Source organism: Physeter macrocephalus, unplaced genomic scaffold, assembly GCF_002837175.3.
Source record: "Physeter macrocephalus isolate SW-GA unplaced genomic scaffold, ASM283717v5 random_96, whole genome shotgun sequence".
NCBI lineage: Eukaryota > Metazoa > Chordata > Mammalia > Artiodactyla > Physeteridae > Physeter > Physeter macrocephalus.
Window position 1 is genome coordinate 39,700 of NW_021145379.1, and position 19,964 is coordinate 59,663.

General features: G+C 54.5%; 1 protein-coding gene and 1 non-coding gene across 6 annotated transcripts in view; one reads left to right on the plus strand and one right to left on the minus strand.

Moving 5' to 3' along the window:
• Positions 1-19,964, plus strand: part of PARVB (parvin beta) — a 116,512-nt gene that overhangs the window by 36,335 nt on the left and 60,213 nt on the right. The window lies entirely within an intron of this gene.
• Positions 2,227-2,299, minus strand: TRNAW-CCA (transfer RNA tryptophan (anticodon CCA)). The gene has a single exon. It is a non-coding gene; the product is annotated as a tRNA-Trp (tRNA).

Sequence of the window (19,964 nt, forward strand, 5' to 3'; positions counted from 1 at the left end):
TTCACACTCTGAAGCAGCTCTTTGAGGACGATAGACTTTACAATAAAAAGCACAAAGGGATTGAACCAGGCCAAGTGGCCCTTCCTGGGCAGTGCCAGGTGGGGATGGGCGATGAGGGGCCTTGGTGGTTGATGGAGGGGCAGACCCTGTCTGCTCTCCCGGTGCTATGATGGACTTTGTTCCTCTTTTTTTTTTTTTGACCGTGCCTCATGGCTTGTGGGATCTTAGTTCCCTGACCAGGGATTGAACTTGTGCCCTTGGCAGTGACAGCGCGGAGTCCTAACCACTGGAACTCCCATGGACTTCGTTCCTCTTGCATTTTCTTCCCGAGGGGGTGGATTACTGAGTTCTCCACCCTCCCCTGGGAGAATCACAAGGTACACGGCACAGTCAAGGGTCTGAGAAGTCCTGCGGAAAAAGACACCTGTTTAGCTCTGCTTCACGCAGTATTTCCTCCAGTCCCCTGACGCTGGCTTAATTCATACAAGACCTGTGGACGTCCTTGTCTGTGGAACTCACTTGGGGAAATAATGATGGGGGCCAAATAAATAGGGATCTTGCTCATAGATATGCTGCCGTTTTCCAGTTTTGCTCAGGTTCTGTTTGGACTTCAGAAAACTAACTTAAAAGCTGTGCTGCGGCGTGTTTTCGCCGTCTGAAAAGTACACCTGCTGGTGCAAGGAGGAGGTCTGGTAAGTCTTCTGTTAGGGAAGGGAGGGATCCCCAGGCTGGGAAAGCTCGGGGACCCAAGCCGAGAGCTCCCCCTCTCTTGTGGCTCTGTGGCCACCTGCCCTCCCCACCCCGCCAGCCTGCTGATCAGCCACCCTGCTCTGTCTTTGTACTCAGAGGTCTTTTCTGGAATAGCTCTCGTCATCCGTGTGTTTTGTCCCCTCCTTCCTGGCTGGTGATGCTGCGTGTGAGGACACAGAAGTTATGCTTGGGCTCAAGTCAATGAATGCGTATTTATTCTGGCTGCTCTGCTAGTGAGATCTGCAGGATAGGTCCCCAACTCCATTCCTTCCTACCCGTGGGATCTTGACGTTATCTTTCCAATCAGTAAAATGACAATGACCGAGACAGCCCACTTGCTCCATCAAGGACCCCTGAGGCCGTCCCCGCCTGCCCAGAGTGAGACTGGGAGAGCCAATCAGCTGCTGCCTCTTCTTCTGTATCACTGCCGCCTGCTGCTTTGTTCTGCCTCCCCCTCCCCTTCCCTGCTAATTAACCTGCCTACGGGATCCAAGACTGTAAGAACTTTCTAAGATGGAAGCGTCTGTGACTTCCCCACATCTTTATTTTGTGGAGAGGACTTTGTAGTTGGGTAGATTGGTTCCAGTAGGAATGCCAGCATTTAGCTGCCTCCTTGGCCAAGTCACCTGCATGTCCGGCCTCCGTTCCCTGGTCTGTAGTGGCACCCCTGTCCCCGGCTGTCCCTGGGAGCCTGAGTGGGCTCATCTGTGAGGATGTGGGGTGGGCAGGCCCTTGATAAGAGGCAGACTTCCTTCCTCCCTGGTGCGGGCCCGTGGTCTCCGTCCCCACCCTGCAGGCCTTTCTGGGTTGGGGGACTTCAAGTTAGGCACGAAATGGGACAAGAGAAGGGAACTTGAGAATGAAGAGCTGGCAGTTTGCTGAAAGGGACTTCAGAAGCATCCTCTCTCTTGCCAGCTTGTTAGCCAACGTCCCGCTACAGGATGACGACCCAGGGCAAAAGAACAACTTCCCCTTCCCTCTGGGAATGTGAGGATGGAGACAGGCACCCTCTCTCTCTGCCCTGTGGGCCAGGCTCCTTTAAGACTCAACTCCAAGGTTGCCTCCTCCAGGAAGCCTGCCTGGGCTGTCATCCATTCCTTTCTGGGTCCCCAGCATCCTCACATACCTACATTATTTGTGTCCTGGACATTGAGGCCCTTGGGTCAGGGCCTGTGTCTAAGTCGTTGCCCAGCCAGCCCGGCACCAGCCCTGATACGTTCACTAAGTGGTTGTTGGATGAGTGAATGAACAGGTGTGGACAGAGCCGAATCCCATCATGGTTACGCCGGAAAATGTGCATTAAAAAAAAAAACAGATTTCTTTTATTGAGTGGAGGAAATTTACATTTACACCTGAAACTAACACAACATTTTAAAAATATATATTTATTTATTTGTGCTGTGTCTTAGTTGTGGCTCGCCAGCTCCTTAGCAGTGCCATGAGAACTCTTAGTTGTGGCTTGCATGTGGGATCTAGTTCCCTAACCAGGGATCGAACCTGGGTCCCCTGCATTGGGAGCGTGGAGTCTTAACCACTGGACCACCAGGGAAGTCCCTAACAAAACATTGTTAATCAACTATACTCTAATATAAAATAAAACGTTAAAAAAAAGAAAGAATAGATTTAATAACCTTCTATATTTGCATTTTAACACCTAAAACTTGCAACTATTTGTGTACGGTGCCCTTTGTTGAAAAACATAGCTGCTTAAAAAATATAGCCACTAAAAGGTACAAACTTGCAGTTACACGGCTAATAAGTTCTGGGGATCTAATGTATAGCACAGTGATTATAGTTAATTAACTGTATTACATACTTAAAGCTGCTAAGAGAGTAGATCTTAAATGTTCACACCACAGAAAGAAAATTGTAATTATGTGACATGATGGAGGTGTTAGCTGTGGTGGTAATCATTTTGCAATATATAAATGTGTTAAATCAACACATTGTTCACCTTAAATGTGTGCAGTGTTATATGTCAATTATATCTCAATAAAGCTGGAAAAAATAAAGTAAAAAAAAAGTGGATTCATATAGCCGCTCCTACTTTCCCCATCCCGTCTCTCTGACCTCTCAGTCACCAACTACAAATAAAGGGAACCGAGAGACAAAGTGTGTCCCTCTGTTATTTTCTCCAAACAGATGTTTCCATGCAGCTGGGGAAGTGGGACACTCCTTTAAACTTGGGGTACACTTCAACAGAAGCCTTCATCGCTCATAGAAGGCACAGAGGGGGCCCAGGAGGGGGAGGGAACATCCCTCTGAAAGGGAGGAAGCAGGTGGGCCCCAGCAGACTTCGGTCCGAGACAGGCTCAGGGTGCGCCTCCCTCCCCTCCGGCCATGCCGATGACCAGCTCGTACACAGTAGGTCCTCAAAACTCTCACAACGTACTTGCCGAGCATCTGCTGAGGGCCCGTGCCTGGCATTTTACGTGTTCTCTCACGAGTCCACAACCCTGAGGGAGAGGAGGTATGGTTAGGATACATATTTTACTAGGGATTCAGAGGACATCTGTTGAAGGCCTACTGTGTGTCAGACCCTGAGCTGGGCTTTGAGAGTACAGACAAAGGACCCTGTGCTCGGAGACTGTCTGTTCAAGCTGGAGACTATTTTTTATTTATTTTTTAAAATTTATTTTATTGAAGTATAGTTGATTCACAATGTCGTGTTAATTTCTGGACAGCAAAGCGATTCAGTTATACATAGTTTGCAACTGTTACGCAAAACTCACCCCACTCCCCCTTGGCAAACACGAGTCTGTTTTCTGTGTCTGTGAGTCTGTTTCTGTTTCGTAGATAAGTTCGTTTGTGTCATATTTTGGATCCACGTATAAGTGATACTATATGGTTAGCCAGCCTCCTGCTACAGGACGACCCAGGGCGAAAGAACCCACTTCCCCTACCCGCTGGGAATGTGAGGATGGAGACAGGCACCCACTCTCTCTGCCCTGCGGGCCAGGCTCCTTTAAGACTCAACTCCAAGGTTTCTGTGTCTGACTTACTTCACTTAGTGTGATAATCTCTGGGTCTAACCATGTTGCCGCGAATGGCATTACTTCATTCCTTTTTTATGGCTGAGTAGTATTCCATGCTCTATATACCACATCTTCTTTATCCATTCATCTGTCGATGACCCTTAGGTTGTTTCCATGTCTTGGCAGTTGTGAATCACGTGCTGCTCTGAACACAGGGGTGCGTGTATCTTTTTGAATTATAGTTGTGTGCGAATATATGCCCAGGAGTGGGATTGCTGGATCATATGGTAGCTCTACTTTTAGGTTTTTGAGGAACCTCCATACTGTTTTCCATAGCGGCCGCACCAATTTACATTCCCACCAACGGTGTGGGAGGGTTCCCGAGACAGACAATTTATCGAAACGTAAAATAACAGAGTGATGACTTTGGGGCAGGAACGAAGTGGGGTGCTGTGCCAGTCACCCAGGGCACTTAGGGGTGGGTGTTTAGGAAGGGCTCCCGGAAGCATGAGAAGGGGCTGGTCGTTCAGAGCTGGGGCGAGGCTTCCGGCCGATGGACCGAAGGAAGCCTGGCCCCGCTGGGACAAGCCCTGTCGTTTGGAGCTCCGTGGTCCACTCTTGACCTGGGGGAGCGAGGCCGACAGACGAAGCTCTGTGACCTTAGCTCTGTGACCCTGTGTTCGGGTCGGTGGAGCCTCCGGGCAGCAGCTGTCCGGGCCGCTCAGGACGTTGGCTCGCACTTGGCTGGTCCGGCTGTCCATGCCTACCCCCAGCTGTCACCAGTGTCCAGGGCTCTCACCCTGCCAGAGCCTGTGGCTTCCTTGGGAGGGAGGGTGCCCAGTTGCCAGGGCAACCAGAGGTGGGAGGCCAGGGCCTCAGGCAAGCAGCTGAGCTGCCTGCAACCCCAGGGATCGAGGACCAGGGCGGGCTGATCCTGGCCCGTGGTGCAGAACGGCGGGGACCCTGCTGGCACCTCGCCCCCTAGGAGGGAAGGGGGTGCAGGTTGGAGGAGCATCACTCACCGCCTGGTCCCCGTGCCTCCCAGCTGCCTGCTGCAGCCCCCGGCGGGGCTCGTGAGGGTGCGTGGGCGATTAGTGTCTGCGAGTGGCTGGCACAGAGCAGACAACAAAAGTGGGTGCACACGGCTGCGGGGCTCACCCCTGCCCTCGGGCCTCCACCTCGTGTCCATACCGGGCCGGAAGGCGGAGGGATAGAGGAGCCCAGGCTGCCCTCTGTGCCAAGGAGACCCACCCTGTGGGCTCCCTGGGGGCTGGAGGCTCTGGAGACCGGGGAGGCTCTGCCCAGCCTTGGTCCTGAGGCTGAAGGATGCCCGTGCTGTACTTCGTTAGCACTTACGGTTTGCAGAGCCAGGACAGCCGGGATGGGGTTTAGGCCGCACGCTGACCCCACCCAGGAGGTGGGGAGCGTAAGGCCGTGGTGCCGTGGGATTCCGACCGGTGTGAAGGTGCTGAAGGAAGGTGCTGGACTCCCTGTGGGTGCCGCACGGCCGTGCAGTGTCGGGAGCCCTTGGCTGCCTAGCCTCTGGGCTCCCGAGTCGGGTCCGGCAGGGTTTCTCCGCCTCAGCACCCTGCACGTTTTGCCCTGGATGCTTCCGCATGGGGCGGGGGGTGGCGGACGTGGCAGGGTGTCAAGCAGCATCCCTGGCCTCTACACACCAGATGCCAGTAGCACCCCCTGCTTCCGGACGTGGTTGCCTCCAGTGTCCCCAGACTCTGCCACACGTCCCTGGAGGGCAAAACCGTCCCTGGCTGAGAACCACGGAGCTGGAAGGAGGTCCTTAGGACCTCCACCGGAACCCCACCTGACCTCCCACCCCAGGAGGAGGGGATCGGGGGAAGGGAGGACCCCCGGCGACCACTGACCGTTTTTTCCAGGGCCCTCGGTACCTGGGTGTCCAGGATCTACCCGGAACACACACACACCTGCACCCCCTGTGACCCGGAAGGGGTCCCCTGCTGCTCTTTTTTTTTTTTTTTTTTTAAATAAACTTTACTTCTTAGATAGGTTTTAGGAGGTTCCCAGCAATATTGAGCAGAGGGTGGAGACTTCCCATATACCTCCCCGCCCTGCGCGCGCATAGCCTCCCCGAGTCTCCCTACCCCCAGAAGAGTGGTGCACTTGTTACAATCAGTGAGCCTACACTGACACGTCAGTGTCACCCAAAGTCCATAGCTGTCGTTAGGGTTCATTCTTGGTGTTGTACATTCTGCGGGTTTGGACAAATGTATAATGTCGTGTATCCACCATTACAGTAACATACAGGGTGTATTGTATTCACTGCCCTAAAAATCCTCTGTGTTCTCCCTATTCGTCTCTCCCTCCCCCAATCCCTGGCGACCACTGATCTTACTGTCCTCATAGTTTTCCCTTTTCTAGAGTGTCATGGAGTTGGAATCACACAGTATGTAGCCTTCTCACCTTCGCTTCTTGGCTTGGTGATATGCATTTGGGTCCGTCCATGTCTTTCCGTGGCTTGGTAGCTCATTTCTTTGTAGCGCTGGGGAATATTCCGTTGTCTGGGTGGAGGCGCTCTTTCTTTATCCTTCACCTCTAACTCCTGAACAGCCTGCTGCCCTTCTGGCAGGCGTGCAGGGCAGGCGGTGCTGAACTGGGATGCGAGGTTGAGCCTAGGTGGGAGCCCAGACCCCCTGAGGTTGGAGCCTTGAGGCCCGGAGGGCAGAGCCTGGAGGGGGCGGGGGTGGGGGTGGGGAGGGTGCTGAGCCTCCCTGGAGGAACGGCCTCCACGCAGCTGAGTCAGGGGGACCCCTGTCCTTGTGGACACGGCCACCGATCCGCAGTCCTCACCCTGTGAGCCTGCCCGGAGCTCACCCAGCCCGCCTGCCCGGAAATGCCCCGTGTTCACCTCGTTCAGGCCTGGAGACCCTGGGGGGCTGGTGAGGCACAGAGGTGCCCTCCGAGCGCTCAGGACCACACGCAGTGGTGCCCGGGATACGTTTTGGACGCTGGGACCTCGCCCTGTGGGACTGGCTCCACGCGGGAGGGGTCAGTGAAGCCCACGCTGGCCAGAGGCCTGGTCAGAAACACACGTTCGCTCGGTGGCCCGTGCACATGCCCTGAAGTCCCTCCAGGGTGTGCCGCCCGTGGGGTACGACAGCCGAGGTGCCCGCCCCGTTTCAGGGCAGGACACGGGTCGGGAGTGCTCACACACCTGTCGGTCCCACGGGACGGCAGGTCAACGCATCACGGCCCTCTCCCTCCCCTCCGTCTCCGGCGCCTTGGTGGATGGCTCGTGGGTGGCCTGGCCGCCGTGCCGGGCCTGTCACTGTCTGTGACGGTTGTGATACGACGCCGTGCTGGGTGCCACTGTCCCGTGCAGCCAGGTGCCCTCCTGGAGCAGCCTGGGGTCTTAGTGTCCTGGGGCCGCTGGAACAAAGCACAGAGATGGTGTGGCTTCCGCCACAGAGACGTATTCTCTTATACTGTTTGTTCGTTCGTTCGTTTTGCTGCACCACGCGGCTCGTGGGATCTTGGTTCCCTGACCAGGGGTTGAACCCGGGTCCTCGGCAACGGAAGCGCGGAGTCTTAACCTCTGGACGGCCAGGGACGTCCCAGAAATGTATTCTCACAGCCTGGAGGCCGGAAGTCCGAAATCAAGGTGTCGGCAGGGTTGTGGTTCCTCGGGAGGCTCCGGGGAGGATGCTGCCCCCCTCTTCCAGCTCCCGGCGCCTCCGGGCGCTCCTTGGCTGCACCACTCCCATCTCGGCCTCTGTCTCCACGTGGCCGTCTTCCCTCCCTCTCCTTTTAAGGACACCAGTCATTAGTGTGACCACCCTAATGACCTCATCTCAACCTGATCGCATCTGCAAAGACCCTATTTCCAAATAGGGCCACGTTCACGGCCACCAGGAGTTAGGACTTGGACATGTCTTTCTGGGGGATGCAGTTCACCCCATGATGCATGGTGAGCTCTTCCAGACCTGCCTGCTCCCAGAGTGCCGGGGCAAACCCACAGAAGGCTGCAGTCGGCTTGCGAGGCCTGGCGGGGGTCCTCCTGGGGGATGAGAAGGGAGGCGTCAGGTGGACACCTGGGGGCCACGAACTCGCCCAGGTGTTCGGGGAACTGCAGGGCTTCCGTGCTTCTTTGCGTTGATAGGAACGCGGTCTGCTCACAGCTTTAAAAGTCAGAGATAATATGGGCAGGTAGTTAAACTTTACAGCTGGGGAAGCAGTTGTTGGACGGGTGGTGAAAAGATATCTGGGCCTGTTAGGCCGTTAGTTGTGACATGAGTACAAACAGCAGGGTCCCTGAGAGTCGGGGGCCGTCGTGCAGAGCTGCGTGGTGGGAGCGCTGGATTGGAGTCCCAGGCTCGGGCCCTGGGTCCTGGCCCTGCGCCCTGCAAGTCCCGCTTGCACCCTTCAGAGGCCATGCTGTCAAACGTGGTTGGCAGGAGGTCTCTCCCCTCCCTCCAGAGAAGCCCTCCCTTAAGGTGCTGTCCCCATTTTTACTGATGGCGAAACCAACCCTGGGAGAAGCGAACTTGCTGAAGGTCCCACACCCAGGTGGGTAGTGAGACCTGGATCCTCACTGCCGAGTGAGTCCCGCCTCTTCCCCGGGCCAGCGTTCTCGTGCCGGGACACACGTGGGAGGAGGGAGGGAGGTACCCGGACGCGGCAAAAGGCAACTGATTTCCTGCCATGAGCATCCGTTTCTCCATCGGTTTGCTAACGTGCTCCCCACGCCAGGTGTGCTGTAGACCGGCCTGCCCGGCTCCAGAGCCCTGGCGATGACTGACGTCCGGGCTGGTATTTACTGTTTTTAGTGACTTGAATGATGACCAGGCGCAAGAGCCTGTGGACCCGGCAAGCATTTGAAAATGACCAGTCTGCTACCTGAGGACCCTGGCGGGTTGATTCCTGGAAGGACGTTGGCAGGATGGAGAAGCCAGGTGTTCCCGGGACAAAGAGGACACACGAAGGTCCAGGGCTGGGAGGGGCTGTGGAGCACAGTTGTGGCTGAAGAGGTCAAGCCATTAGCACGTCCCTGGCTGCTCCAGGCCGAGGAGGAAGGAGCGTGTGGTGGGGGTCTGACCCCCTCCCCCACCGACTCAGCCTTCTCCTGAGGTGGCCGGGCTGAGAAGCCGCTGGTGGAGAAGCGACTTCAGATCTTGCCGATCGTGAGGCTGTCCTGCTCTTTTTGCACCTAAGTTAGTACATTTTAGTGGATTCGCCGTTAAGCAGCCAACCTCCTCGGCTTCACTGTCACGTGAGTGACACGTGGGGGCGGTTGTGGTTTCATCCTCGGTGTTGATCGGATGCGTCCTTTGTGCTTCTGTTTGTGCTGCTTGTGGGACCGAGGCCGTGTGCCTGTTTCAGTAACGGTTGTGCCCTCGGAGCTTAGCCTGGCGCCTCGTGCGGGGCAGGTGCTCAGTAAAGCAGGGGCAGCCAAAGAATGTTCTGGGCCTTTTGAAACGACATGGAGTCACTCACTGGCGCTGCCTCGAAGCTGCGTGAGTTTCCCGCGGCTGCTGTAAGAAATTACCACAGATTTAGTGGCTTAAAACAGCACAAACTTACTGTCTTATAGCTCTGGAGGTCCTAAGTCCTAGAATCCAGGCGTCGGCTGGGCTACGCTCCCTCGGGAGGCTCCAGGGGAGGATCCTTTTCCTTGTCTTTTCCAGCTTCTAGAGGCTCCTCCATCTTCAAAGCCAGCAGCCCTGCATCTTCCAATCTCTCTCCGCTTGTGTTGTCACGTTGCCTTTTTCTCACTCTGACCCACCTGCATCCCTTTTATAAGGACCTTTGTGATGACACTGGGTCCACCCAGGTAATCCAGGATCGTCTGCCGTCGCAAGATCCTTCACTTGATCACATCAGCAAAGTCCCTTTTGTTTGTAAGGTCATAGTTTCCAGGGATTAGGACGTGGACATCTTTGGGAGACAGGGGACATTATTCAGCCTGCCATAGAGGCCCCCAAAGAAGTAGAAAATAGCTCCTATGAGTTCCAAAAAGAAACACCATAAAGGAATGTTAGAGTTCTGCAACATGCATTCATTCATTCATTCATGAATTCATTTATTCACCATTAACTCGCCAAGTGTCACTGCCTGCTTCCTGTGGGCTGCGCCCTGTGCAGGGAGCTGGGGAGACAGGCAGGCCCTTTGCCTGCCCTTACGGAGCTATGGACACGAATCCAGTAGCACAGATGCAAGCGGGCCTCAAACGTGGTAAGGCTGGGAAGGAAAGGAGTGGAATGGAACAGGGCACAGTGGGGGCCGGGGGTCGGGGGCTGGGGAACCTGGCTTGGTCCTGGCTGGCAGGGAGGGAGTCTCCACGTGCCCGTGGCTCCCACTTGCTCCTTTGGGGCCCTCCCTCCAAAGGCCCATCCCCGGGAACCCCAGTGGATCCCGAAGGTCCTTGTACTTTGTTCCCTTGAGTGTCGCATCCATTCCGGGTGGAGCCACCAGCCCCAGGGGCACGTGGCTTCAAGCACCCCCAAGGCCGCCTGCCTTTGGAAGGCACCCCTCTGCCCTGCAGCAGATTCTCTTGTTGAGATGAAACCTTCGCCGGCCGTGCCTGGCTCGCATCTTCAGGGGCAGATGGGCCGCTAGAGGGCGCCGTGCTCCTGGCGTTTCCCGCCTGCGGGTCGCGAGTTCTCTCCCGGTGGAGCGTTTGTTTCGGCGCAGGTGCACAGAGCATCGGTTCTTTTTCTTACAATGACTTAATGATTTAATCTTCTTATTTTCTCAGCAGAGCACACTTTGGGCTTGCCTGGATACGATGGGACAGTAACGATCAGGCTAATTAATACGAGTTTCACCGCACAGGAAGCAGCCCAACTTGCTTCAGCGGGCTTATTTTTCCCACTGCTGTTTCTGCTTTCTCTTATGAAGCCCATTTCTCTCTGAGGGTGTTAACCTCATCGGGCTGGTCCTGTTGAGGTTTCTTTGCATCTCCCCGTGGGTGGGACGCATCACACAGCTCGGCTCCAAGGGGCCGGAACCGTGACCGACAAACACAAGACATTTCTGTGACTTTTTTTTTTTTTTAATTGAAATACAGTTGATTTACGATACTGTGTTGGTTTCAGGCCCTTTGCAGCAACGTGGATGGACCTACAGGTTATCATACTAAGTGAAGCAAGTCAGAGGAAGACAAACATCACATGATATCACTTATATGTGGAATCTAAAAAAATAATATTTACAAAACAGAAACAGATTCACAGACGTAGAAAACAAATTTATGGTTACCAAAGAGGCGGGGGGGGGGAGGATAAATTAGGAGTTTGGGATTAACAGATACACACTACTATATATAAAAGAGATGTGGCTTTTTTAAAAAATAATTCTGAGCAGAGGGGAGCAGAGCACTCCTCTGCTCCCACCTTCTGCCTCTTCTAGACTCTTCTTTAAAAAAAATTTATTTATTTATCTTTGGCTGTGTTGGGTCTTCGTAGCTGCGCAGTCTTTCTCTAGCTGCTGCGAGCGGGGGCTACTGTTCGTTGCGGTGCGCGGGCTTCTCATTGCGGTGGCTTCTCTTGTTGTGGAGCACGGGCTCTAAGCACGCGGGCTTCAGTAGTTGTGGCCCGTGGGCTCAGTAGCTCCCACCTTCTGCCTCTTCTAGACTCTTCTTTTAAAAAAATTTATTTATTTATCTTTGGCTGTGTTGGGTCTTCGTAGCTGCGCAGTCTTTCTCTAGCTGCTGCGAGTGGGGGCTACTGTTCGTTGCGGTGTGTGGGCTTCTCATTGCGGTGGCTTCTCTTGTTGTGGAGCACGGGCTCTAAGCACGCGGGCTTCAGTAGTTGTGGCCCGTGGGCTCAGTAGTTGTGGCTCGCAGGCTCCAGAGTGCAGGCTCGGTAGTTGTGGCGCACGGGCTTAGTTGCTCCGCGGCATGTGGGATCTTCCCGGACCGGGGCTCGAACCCGCGTCCCCTGCATTGACAGGCAGATGCCCCTTTTCTAGACTCTTTTTCCGTTATCATTAACTAATGATAGATTTTCATGACCAGTGACTGAAATTGCTTTCATCTACTCACTTAGAACCAGCACGATTGATTGGTAGACATGTGACAAACGGGCCATCCCCAAACCCAGGGGACAGAGCGCTCACATCAAAGGATCTACCATCAGGTTAGGACCAGTGGGGCCAGGATGCCGTGATCGCCAGGAACCTGAGCTGAGGGGGCTGAGAAAACCCGAGGGCTCGGGGGACGCTGGCCTCACGAGTGTGGTCCAGCTGTTCGTCTGAGGGGTGGGGTAATGCACACGTGCCCGGGGGCTCCAGGAGAGCCCGCTGCACGATGGTGACCCTCGGGATCCCTGGCGCGGCTGGTGCCCTTGCACATCCCCGGACAGGCATGTTCTCCTGACCCGGCCTGATCGGCCCCCTCTGCCTCTGGTGCGGCTGCATTTTAATTTCACTCCGAGTCAGTTAAGCAAAGCTTCTGAGCCTCCTGCAGACTCTGGGCTTCCTGCCTGGACACCGGTCCCTGGTCCCGTTGATGGCAGCTGGCCTGGCTCTCTGCTGGCCGACTCTGGGGGGCACTTCACACTTTTCAGGACGGGCGTGGGGGGCTCGGGTCAGGCTGTGTTGTTGGCCTCGTTACAGTGTGTGTTTTAAATGCTCAGCGACTGGCGAGATGTTTGTGGTGATGTCTGAGCTGTACATTCAGGATCTTCGAGGTTAGATATGCCTGGTTTGCAGTCGCGGGGGGTGTGTTTCAACGTCTGGATTCTTCGAGAATTGGTGACCTGGGGATACGTGGCCCCTTGTCATCCCAAACAGTTAATTAGCTAGGCTGTTTCACCCTTGACGCTGGCAGATAACTCAGGCTTTCGGGATCTGGTTTGATTCTGTTCTGTTCAGGTGAGCACACTTTTCTAGGGTCTCCTCTGTGTGCGGGGCCCACCTCTGGGGACACAGGGGTGATAGGACTTGAGCTCTGCCTTCTGGGAGTTTATTTATTTATTTTTAAAAGATTTATTATGTTATTTATTTAATTAATTTTTGGCTGCGTCGGGTCTTAGTTGTGGCACACGGGATCTTCGTTGAGGCATGCGGGATCTTTTGTTGCCGGGCTTCTCTCTAGTGTGGCACGCAGGTTTTCTCTAGTTGCGGCGCGTGGGTTGCAGAGTGTGTGGGCTCTGTAGTTTGTGGTACGCAGGCCCTCTAGTTGAGGCGCGCGAGCTCAGTAGTTGTGGCGCGCGGGCTTAGTTGCCCCGCGGCATGTGGGATCTTAGTTCCCTGACCAGGGATCAAACCCTCATCCCCTGCATTGGAAGGTGGATTCTCTACCACTGGACCGCTAGGGAGGTCCCCTTCTGGGAGTTTGTAATCTAGCAGTGAGACATCCGCACATCTGCTAGATTGGTAAACCCGGGAGCTCAGGGGCTGTCTGACCTTGCAGCCGGCGTGTGCCCGGTGCGCCTGCAAACTTGTCGAGCGGGTGACTCTGGGACACCAAGCGCTTCCGGTTACCCAGCGCAGGTGCGGGTGGTGGGACAAGAAGGGAGAGACCCAGCATTTACCACGTGACTGCTGCTTGATGCACCATCTCGTTAAATTAGTTGTTACGATGACGGGTCTGGTTGTAACCCCTCTGCAGAGGAGAGATGGTGAAAGACGGAAGCACTTCAAGCCCAGGGTTACAGGATGTTTTGTAATAGTCCTCCAAAGCCTCCCCTCTCTCCGCTGTTCTGTCTGCACCCTCCGCGACCCTGGGCCAGGGGTTTGGAGGAGGGACAGGGCCACGGAAGAGGGGACGTTTGCAGTGGGCTTTGCCTCCAGGCTCAGGCTCTGGACGTGGAGCTCCTGGAGGGGGCACAGGCTGGCAAAGGCCCGGAGGGGTGACCGAGCCTGGCCCTGAGCTCTGCACTGGAGGAGGGGGTGGGATGCGAGGGGAAGGGTGTGGGTTTTGTTTTGGGAGTGGTGGAGTGTCAGGACAGCGCATGGGCAGAGGAGTGACCCCGCGGCCTGAGTTCTGGGGACGAAGTCTGGAGACGCTGTTGGGGGTGGATCGGAGGAGGGGGAGGCCAGGAGCAGACACCTGGCCGTCCGCAGATCGATCCCCTGTCTCAGGCCCCCGAGGGATTCTCTCCACCTGATGCATCCTGAGAGGTGACTTGACTAAGTTGACCCCCTTGCTTTCTGTCTGGAAAACCGACCAAATCATCCCTCGTCCCTAAAGGATCAGTCATTCTTTTTTGAGCGAGAAGCCCGGGGCCCCTCCGGTGTCCTGGTTTCTGCTCGCTGGGTGGTTTATTTGGTAAACCTGACATTGAAGGGTCACCTGGAAGGCTTTCTCCCTGTTCTCCTTCCCACAGACAATTCGTTTTTCTGTGGTTCTCACCTTTTTCTGATCACGCAGGGCAAAGGGGAGGAAAAGGACTGCTTCTGGTCGGAGGGAATCATCTGTTTGACGTTGGCTTCTGGGCCCCAGCCTTTTCCACTCTTAGACCTAAGCAGCCTTTGGTATTCGGAAGACCCAGTGTCCGGGAACCGGGGGGATCGCTTCCTTCCTGGTGCCCCCCCCACCCTGCCCCTGGCTGGCAGGAACTCGCTCCAGGGGGCGAGGTTTGGGAATGTTGCCCCAGAGGCAGCCTGTCCCAGTGAGTCCCTAATTGCTGAGCAGAGTCCTTCCTCTTGACGCCTCGCCCTCCGCACGGCCCCATTGCAGTAATTGGGTTCTTGGTGACCCACGACTGCCAGGCTAATGTAAGCCTTAATGGAAATGCTCTTTTTCCACCCGAGTGGCTGGAGGTGGAATGTTTTGCAAGAACGGCCTGTTTCTAGTGCTTCTGACTTTGTGTCTCTTACCTAACTTCTCTCTTCGGCTCCATTTTGCCTACGTAAACGCATTTACAGTCATTTACTCCTTCTCTGAATGTTTGTCGGATGCTTGTCACGTGCTGGGTTTTGATCAGCGTTTGGCCGCTCGGCGGGGGCGGGGCGGAGGGCACACCCCACCACTTCCTGTCGGGGGATAAGGGTCTGTAGCTGTCACGTGCACAGGGAGCTGTGGGAACCCAGAGGAAGGGCCCTAATGCTGCCCAGGGCGTGGGGTTACAGAGAACGCTTTAATGAAGAATCTTGGGGAACGGGTGGAATTGGCTAGATATAACGAAAAGGGCATTTCACGTGGCGGGGATAGTGGGGGCAAAGGAATGGCCTCATTGAAAGGTGATGCGGAAGCTTGGGAGCTGCATCTGGGTCGATGAGAGGTGGGGTTTGTTTATCAAGAGTCTTCAGGTACCATTTTGAGGGGTTTGGGTTTTACCCTGGAGCCGGTAGGAGCTCTGGGGTGCTCTATACCAGGCAGTGACAGCCAGACACTCAGTCTGCAAATGACAGAAAACCCAACTCAGAGTGGATTAAGAACAAAATGGCATTCATTGGTTCATTTGACAGAAAGGTCCAGAGGTTTCCAGCCTCAGGTAAAGCTTGATCCAGCAGACAGCTGGCTTGGCTAAACTCTGTCCTCTGAGCTCTGTGGACCCAGTGCCTTCATTTCCAGGTTTTGTGTGCTGGTAAGATGATGGGGCAGCTTCCACCTGCATCCTTTCTGGGTCAAGGCCAGAGGGAAAGAGTGCCTGTCATTCTGCATTCCTAGGAAACTCTCCTTGTTCTGTTGGCTCTAGCCCATCCCTGACTCTATTCTGGAGAGTGCAGTGTGCCCGCTGGCTGAGGTCTGGGATGCTGAGTCCTGTTTGACCAGAGGAAGGGCACATCCATGTGCTGGGGAGGAGGGACAGCAGAATCCAGTTGGTCACCTGCAGAAGGGGAGAGGCTGGCTCGGGGTGGGAAGAGGCCACGGCAGAGTCTGCAGGAGGCCGACTGGCTGTCCTGGTGAGAGATCCCCCGGTTGCCCTAAGGACAGGACACGAGATGCAAAATCTGCAGAGGCTGGTCCTAGGTCTAGCATCTTGGTCCTTGCCTTTTTCCTCTTTGCACTTGAGTACATGTTGGTCCTAGAATCAAGCTATCGTCGTGCGTGAGTCGTTTTGCGTGGTCGGGGCTGTGATGTGTGGTTCCCTCTCCCAGCTTCTCTTTCCCTTTAGGTTGTCACTGTGTCCCCTGAGGCTGGCAGTGCTGCCGGGAAAAGCCCAAGCCTCCCCTGCATCCCAGAGCCGTTTCTGCTGTTGAACCCATTCTGCTGGGACATGGGAACCAGCCCTTTACGCTAGAGGGTCTTGGGAGAAGCCAGGGTGGCCGGTGAACGCATTTATTATTACTGCCGAGAGGGCAGCTCTGCATTTGGCTCAAGAGTGATAACAGGGCTTCACGGAGAAAGAATGAAATTCTGGAGTCTCCCCACAGGCAGGAAATGGTCTGTGCTTTCCTTTGATCCCACCAAAAGCTGGGAGATTATGTAGTTTTGGGGTACCGCAGGCCTCAAGTGGGTTGGAGCCATCCCTGACCAGCCGGGCCGGCTTGGGTGTGACTCAGTCTTCTAGGGAAGACCTCACCTGTCGTGGGAGCTTAGCATGATAGCGTGTGAGGTGGGCGCCCAGTCCTTCTTTCTTGAATACCGGAGCCGCGGCGGGTGCCGGCCAGGTTGGGAGTTGTTGAAACGTGGCCCCTGTGTCGATCTCTAAAAGGAGCACAGAGTCGCTTACCAGCTTGGGTCTCAGGAGCAGAGGGGCGTGGGAATGTCCTCTAAGTTCTTGCTGCTCAGGTGTGGTCTGTGGACCTGTATCAGCAACCTCACCTGGGGGCTGGTTAACGGTGCTGAGTCTTGGACCCTCCCCAGACCTGCTGGGTAAGAATCCGCCCGGGAGCCCCCGGGAGCCTAAGTGCTTTGACGTTTGGAGTCTGGGCTGAGTGTTTAGGAGGGTGAATGGTTAGCCGAGCCTCCCGGGCTGGTTCCCGCTGGTGATGGGAGGGGAGATGACAGGGAGGTCTCCATGGTGACGGGGTCGCTCATGGGTGCCGTCCCAGAGCTGGTCCTTTCCTACCCTACGGGTCTCCCGTGGTGGGTTCCCTGAGGACGCGGGGCCCTCAGCTCCCCTCACACAACTTCCCCAGGTACACCCAGGCGGCACTGCACTGCCTCAGCGTCACCTGAGACAGATGCTATGGATTGACCTGCTCAGTAAAAGCACGGATGGGCTAAAATGATCCCGAGGAGAGGCGATTTCTAGGTTCTGAGCTTTGTGGGTGCCCCTTGCATTCAGAAGCAGCGGTGTTCGTGAACTTGGAGGTGAGGATGGAATTGCCTGGGGGAGATCGGGGACTCCACGCCGCAAACTCACTGCTTCGGGCGTGGCCCGTGTGGCCCCCTGTGACTTCCTCTGGGATCTCTGCAGCAGACACACGGTCTCTCTCCCTGCAGACCCTCCCGCAAGGAAGCCCAGGGTCTGAGGCTTCCAGGCCAAGGCTTCACCTAAGGCAGATAGGGACCATCAGGCCTGGATGGCTCACGGCCTGGGCTCTGAGTCCTGCGTCTCTGCCTTTAGAAACCTACCCAGGGGCTGAGTGTCTCAGGACAGGCTCAGCTCCACAGGCAGCCTCACCTGCTGCCCCCTCTGGTCTCCTTCCCTGTAGAACTGGCTGTCACCTCCCTTGGGTCCCTGCTGTAGAGCATCTATCTGTTGTCTGTTCTTTTAACTTTATTTTAATTTTCACAAGTAACATATGAACACAGTCATGACAAAGCCTTCCCAATCTCCTCCTTTCCTTCCGTCACTCATTCCCCCGGAGGTGATGCTACTCTTGTCATGTTGGGGCACATCCTTTCATTCCTTTTCCTTTGAATTTAGTCGTGTACACATAAAAATACATAGCTCTAAGTTTTCTTTTTTTTAAAAAGTATTTATTTATTTGTTTTTTTGGCTGTGCCGCAAGGCGTTACAGGATCTTAGTTCCCCGACCAGGGATCGAACCTGTGTCCCCTGCAGTGGAAGCTCAGAGTCGTAATCACTGGACTGTCACGGAATTCCCAGTTTTGAGTCTTCTGCTTCTGTATTTTACATAAATATCCTGCTGTGTTATTTGAAACCTGCTTTTTAAAAGTCAACACCGGGACTTCTCTGGTGGTCCAGTGGTTAAGACTCTGCACTTCCACTGTAGGGGGCACGGATTCAGTCGCTGGTAGGGGAGCTAAGATGCTGTATGCCGTGTGGCACAGCCCCCCCCAAAAATGTCAACACCGTCACATGTATTGCACTTAATTGATCGTACGTTTGTTCCTCAAGAGCCTTCTCTGTGCCAGGGACCAGGCCAGGCTGTTGGGTGGAAGTGGCCAGGACACCTCCTTCCATATGTCTGCACCCTGTGCCAGACTCCCCCAGCACCAGGGCCGGCTCTGTGGGCCTTTAACCAGTGTTCATTAGATTGGCATCCTGTAAAAACCCGAGGCTTGCTGCTGCCTGAACAGGACAGATCTTTAGCTGTCAGCTCATGACGTGGGGTCGGTAACGCCTGTTGACCTCCTTTGCATTTTGCCTTATTGAAATGCTCACATATTTATTTTAGCCTCTCAACTTATTTCATCTCAAGAAATGGCATGGAATCTCGTGGCCCCGCAGAGCAGACACCATAGATCAGATGTTCAGGCTGAGTGACCCTCACAGTCACGGTGATTTCTTGTTCCCGTGGTCTTGTCAGAGCAGTTCAGAATCTCATCTTCCGCCGAGAAATTACAGTGAGTTAAACGTACGTAAATATACCGATGCTATGGGCTGGCCTCCCCATGGCAAGGCCAGAATCTCTTCCTCAGTGAAAACGTACCAGATCTGCCACTTGAAAGGTTCAGAGGCTCTTTCGTGTATGTTTTGCTACATGGATCACTGAAAGTAATTTCACTCTTTCCCCACATCCCAGTCAGGAAGGGCAGCTGCTGTCTCCAAGGCGGTTAGCCCTCCCTGCCTTTTACCCTGGGCAGGATGCGGTCCTCCATCCACTGCAGTCCCAGGAACCTGGGAGACGGAGCCTGGAGTCTTGACCTCCTGGGAAGGGCCAGGCCTCCCATCTCAAGGCCTTTACAAGGATGATGCGTTTGAATCGTGATTGGTAGGTCGTTTGATCACCTTGTCTTTGGATGTCCGGAAGCGTTGTCCTACAGCATCACCCCGCGGCTGTCCGGTCTGTGGATATCATTGTTCTTGTTGAGATCTTATTTGGGCCCTGTTTTCACTCCACTGAGCTGTGAGATCTTTACATGAAGTACAATTTGATTTATTTTTAGAAGAACTGCTCTGTTAAGAAGACCTTCATGGCTGATGCATTTAGATATTCTGCTAAATTGTAACTTCTGCAAAGATGCGATCCCTCTGAGTGCAGATGGGTGGTGGAGATTCATAGAAAGCTCTCCCTTCCCCGGGGAAGCCTGGAAAGCGTCACTTAGCAGAGATTTTGTCAGGTCCTTCTTGCACACGTGGAGTTGATTCCAACTCCCCCTCCCCAGCCCGGGGCAGGGTGATGGTAGGGGGCAGGGGTCTGGGGGCCGTGAACTCGCGTGGGGACACTCCTTCCTTTATCCTCCTTTATTTTTCCTGGCAACTCTGAGGACCACTCCATTTCTTTGAGTAGGATCAGTTGTAGGTGGAAGTGGGTACGTCTTGAAAAGGGCTGGTTGAGTGTCCAAAATTGAGGCAGCTTTCCTGCCATTGCCAAGTTCTTCTTTTAGCTGTGGAGCCTGGTGGGGACAGCACGGCTGTTTTTGTTGGGGTTTTCTCTGCAGTTGTCACCGCTTCGGCCTCCAAGGGCCGTGGCTCACCCACCATGGGGTCCTCTTATCCTCGCTGAACCCCCCGCAGCTGAGCCCCAGCGAGCTTTCCTCACCCCATCTTCGCAGGGGGTGCGTGGTGAGTCCCCCCTCCTGCCCTGGCACCCCTCATGGAGAGAGAAGACTTCGTGTTTTCTGATCTGTGCTTTCCCTTGCGGGTAGCCTTGCTCTTTTAAAGCAGCCTGCTTTCAGAGTTGTGTTTTCCTAATAATGTAAAAAGAAAAAAAAAAAACAAAACAACTGTCTAAAAGCCTTTTTTTGAGGGGGAAAGAGCCTGGGCATAAAGAAATGAAATAGAAATAAATAAGCGAAACCCATACAAAGAAAAAGGTTAAAAAAAAAAAAATCAAGGCTGGAACCTTTGCGCTCGGCCTGGGGTATAAATGGCAGGCTGTTTGTGAGACGTTTGAGGTTTTAGATTTTGATTCTCTTTCCTCCTTTTTATGCGCTTGTCTTTCCAATCAGGAGAGGTGGTGTGTTTTTTAAACCTTGCCCGGTCTCTGGGTGGAGTGATGGAAAGAGAACGGGCTTTG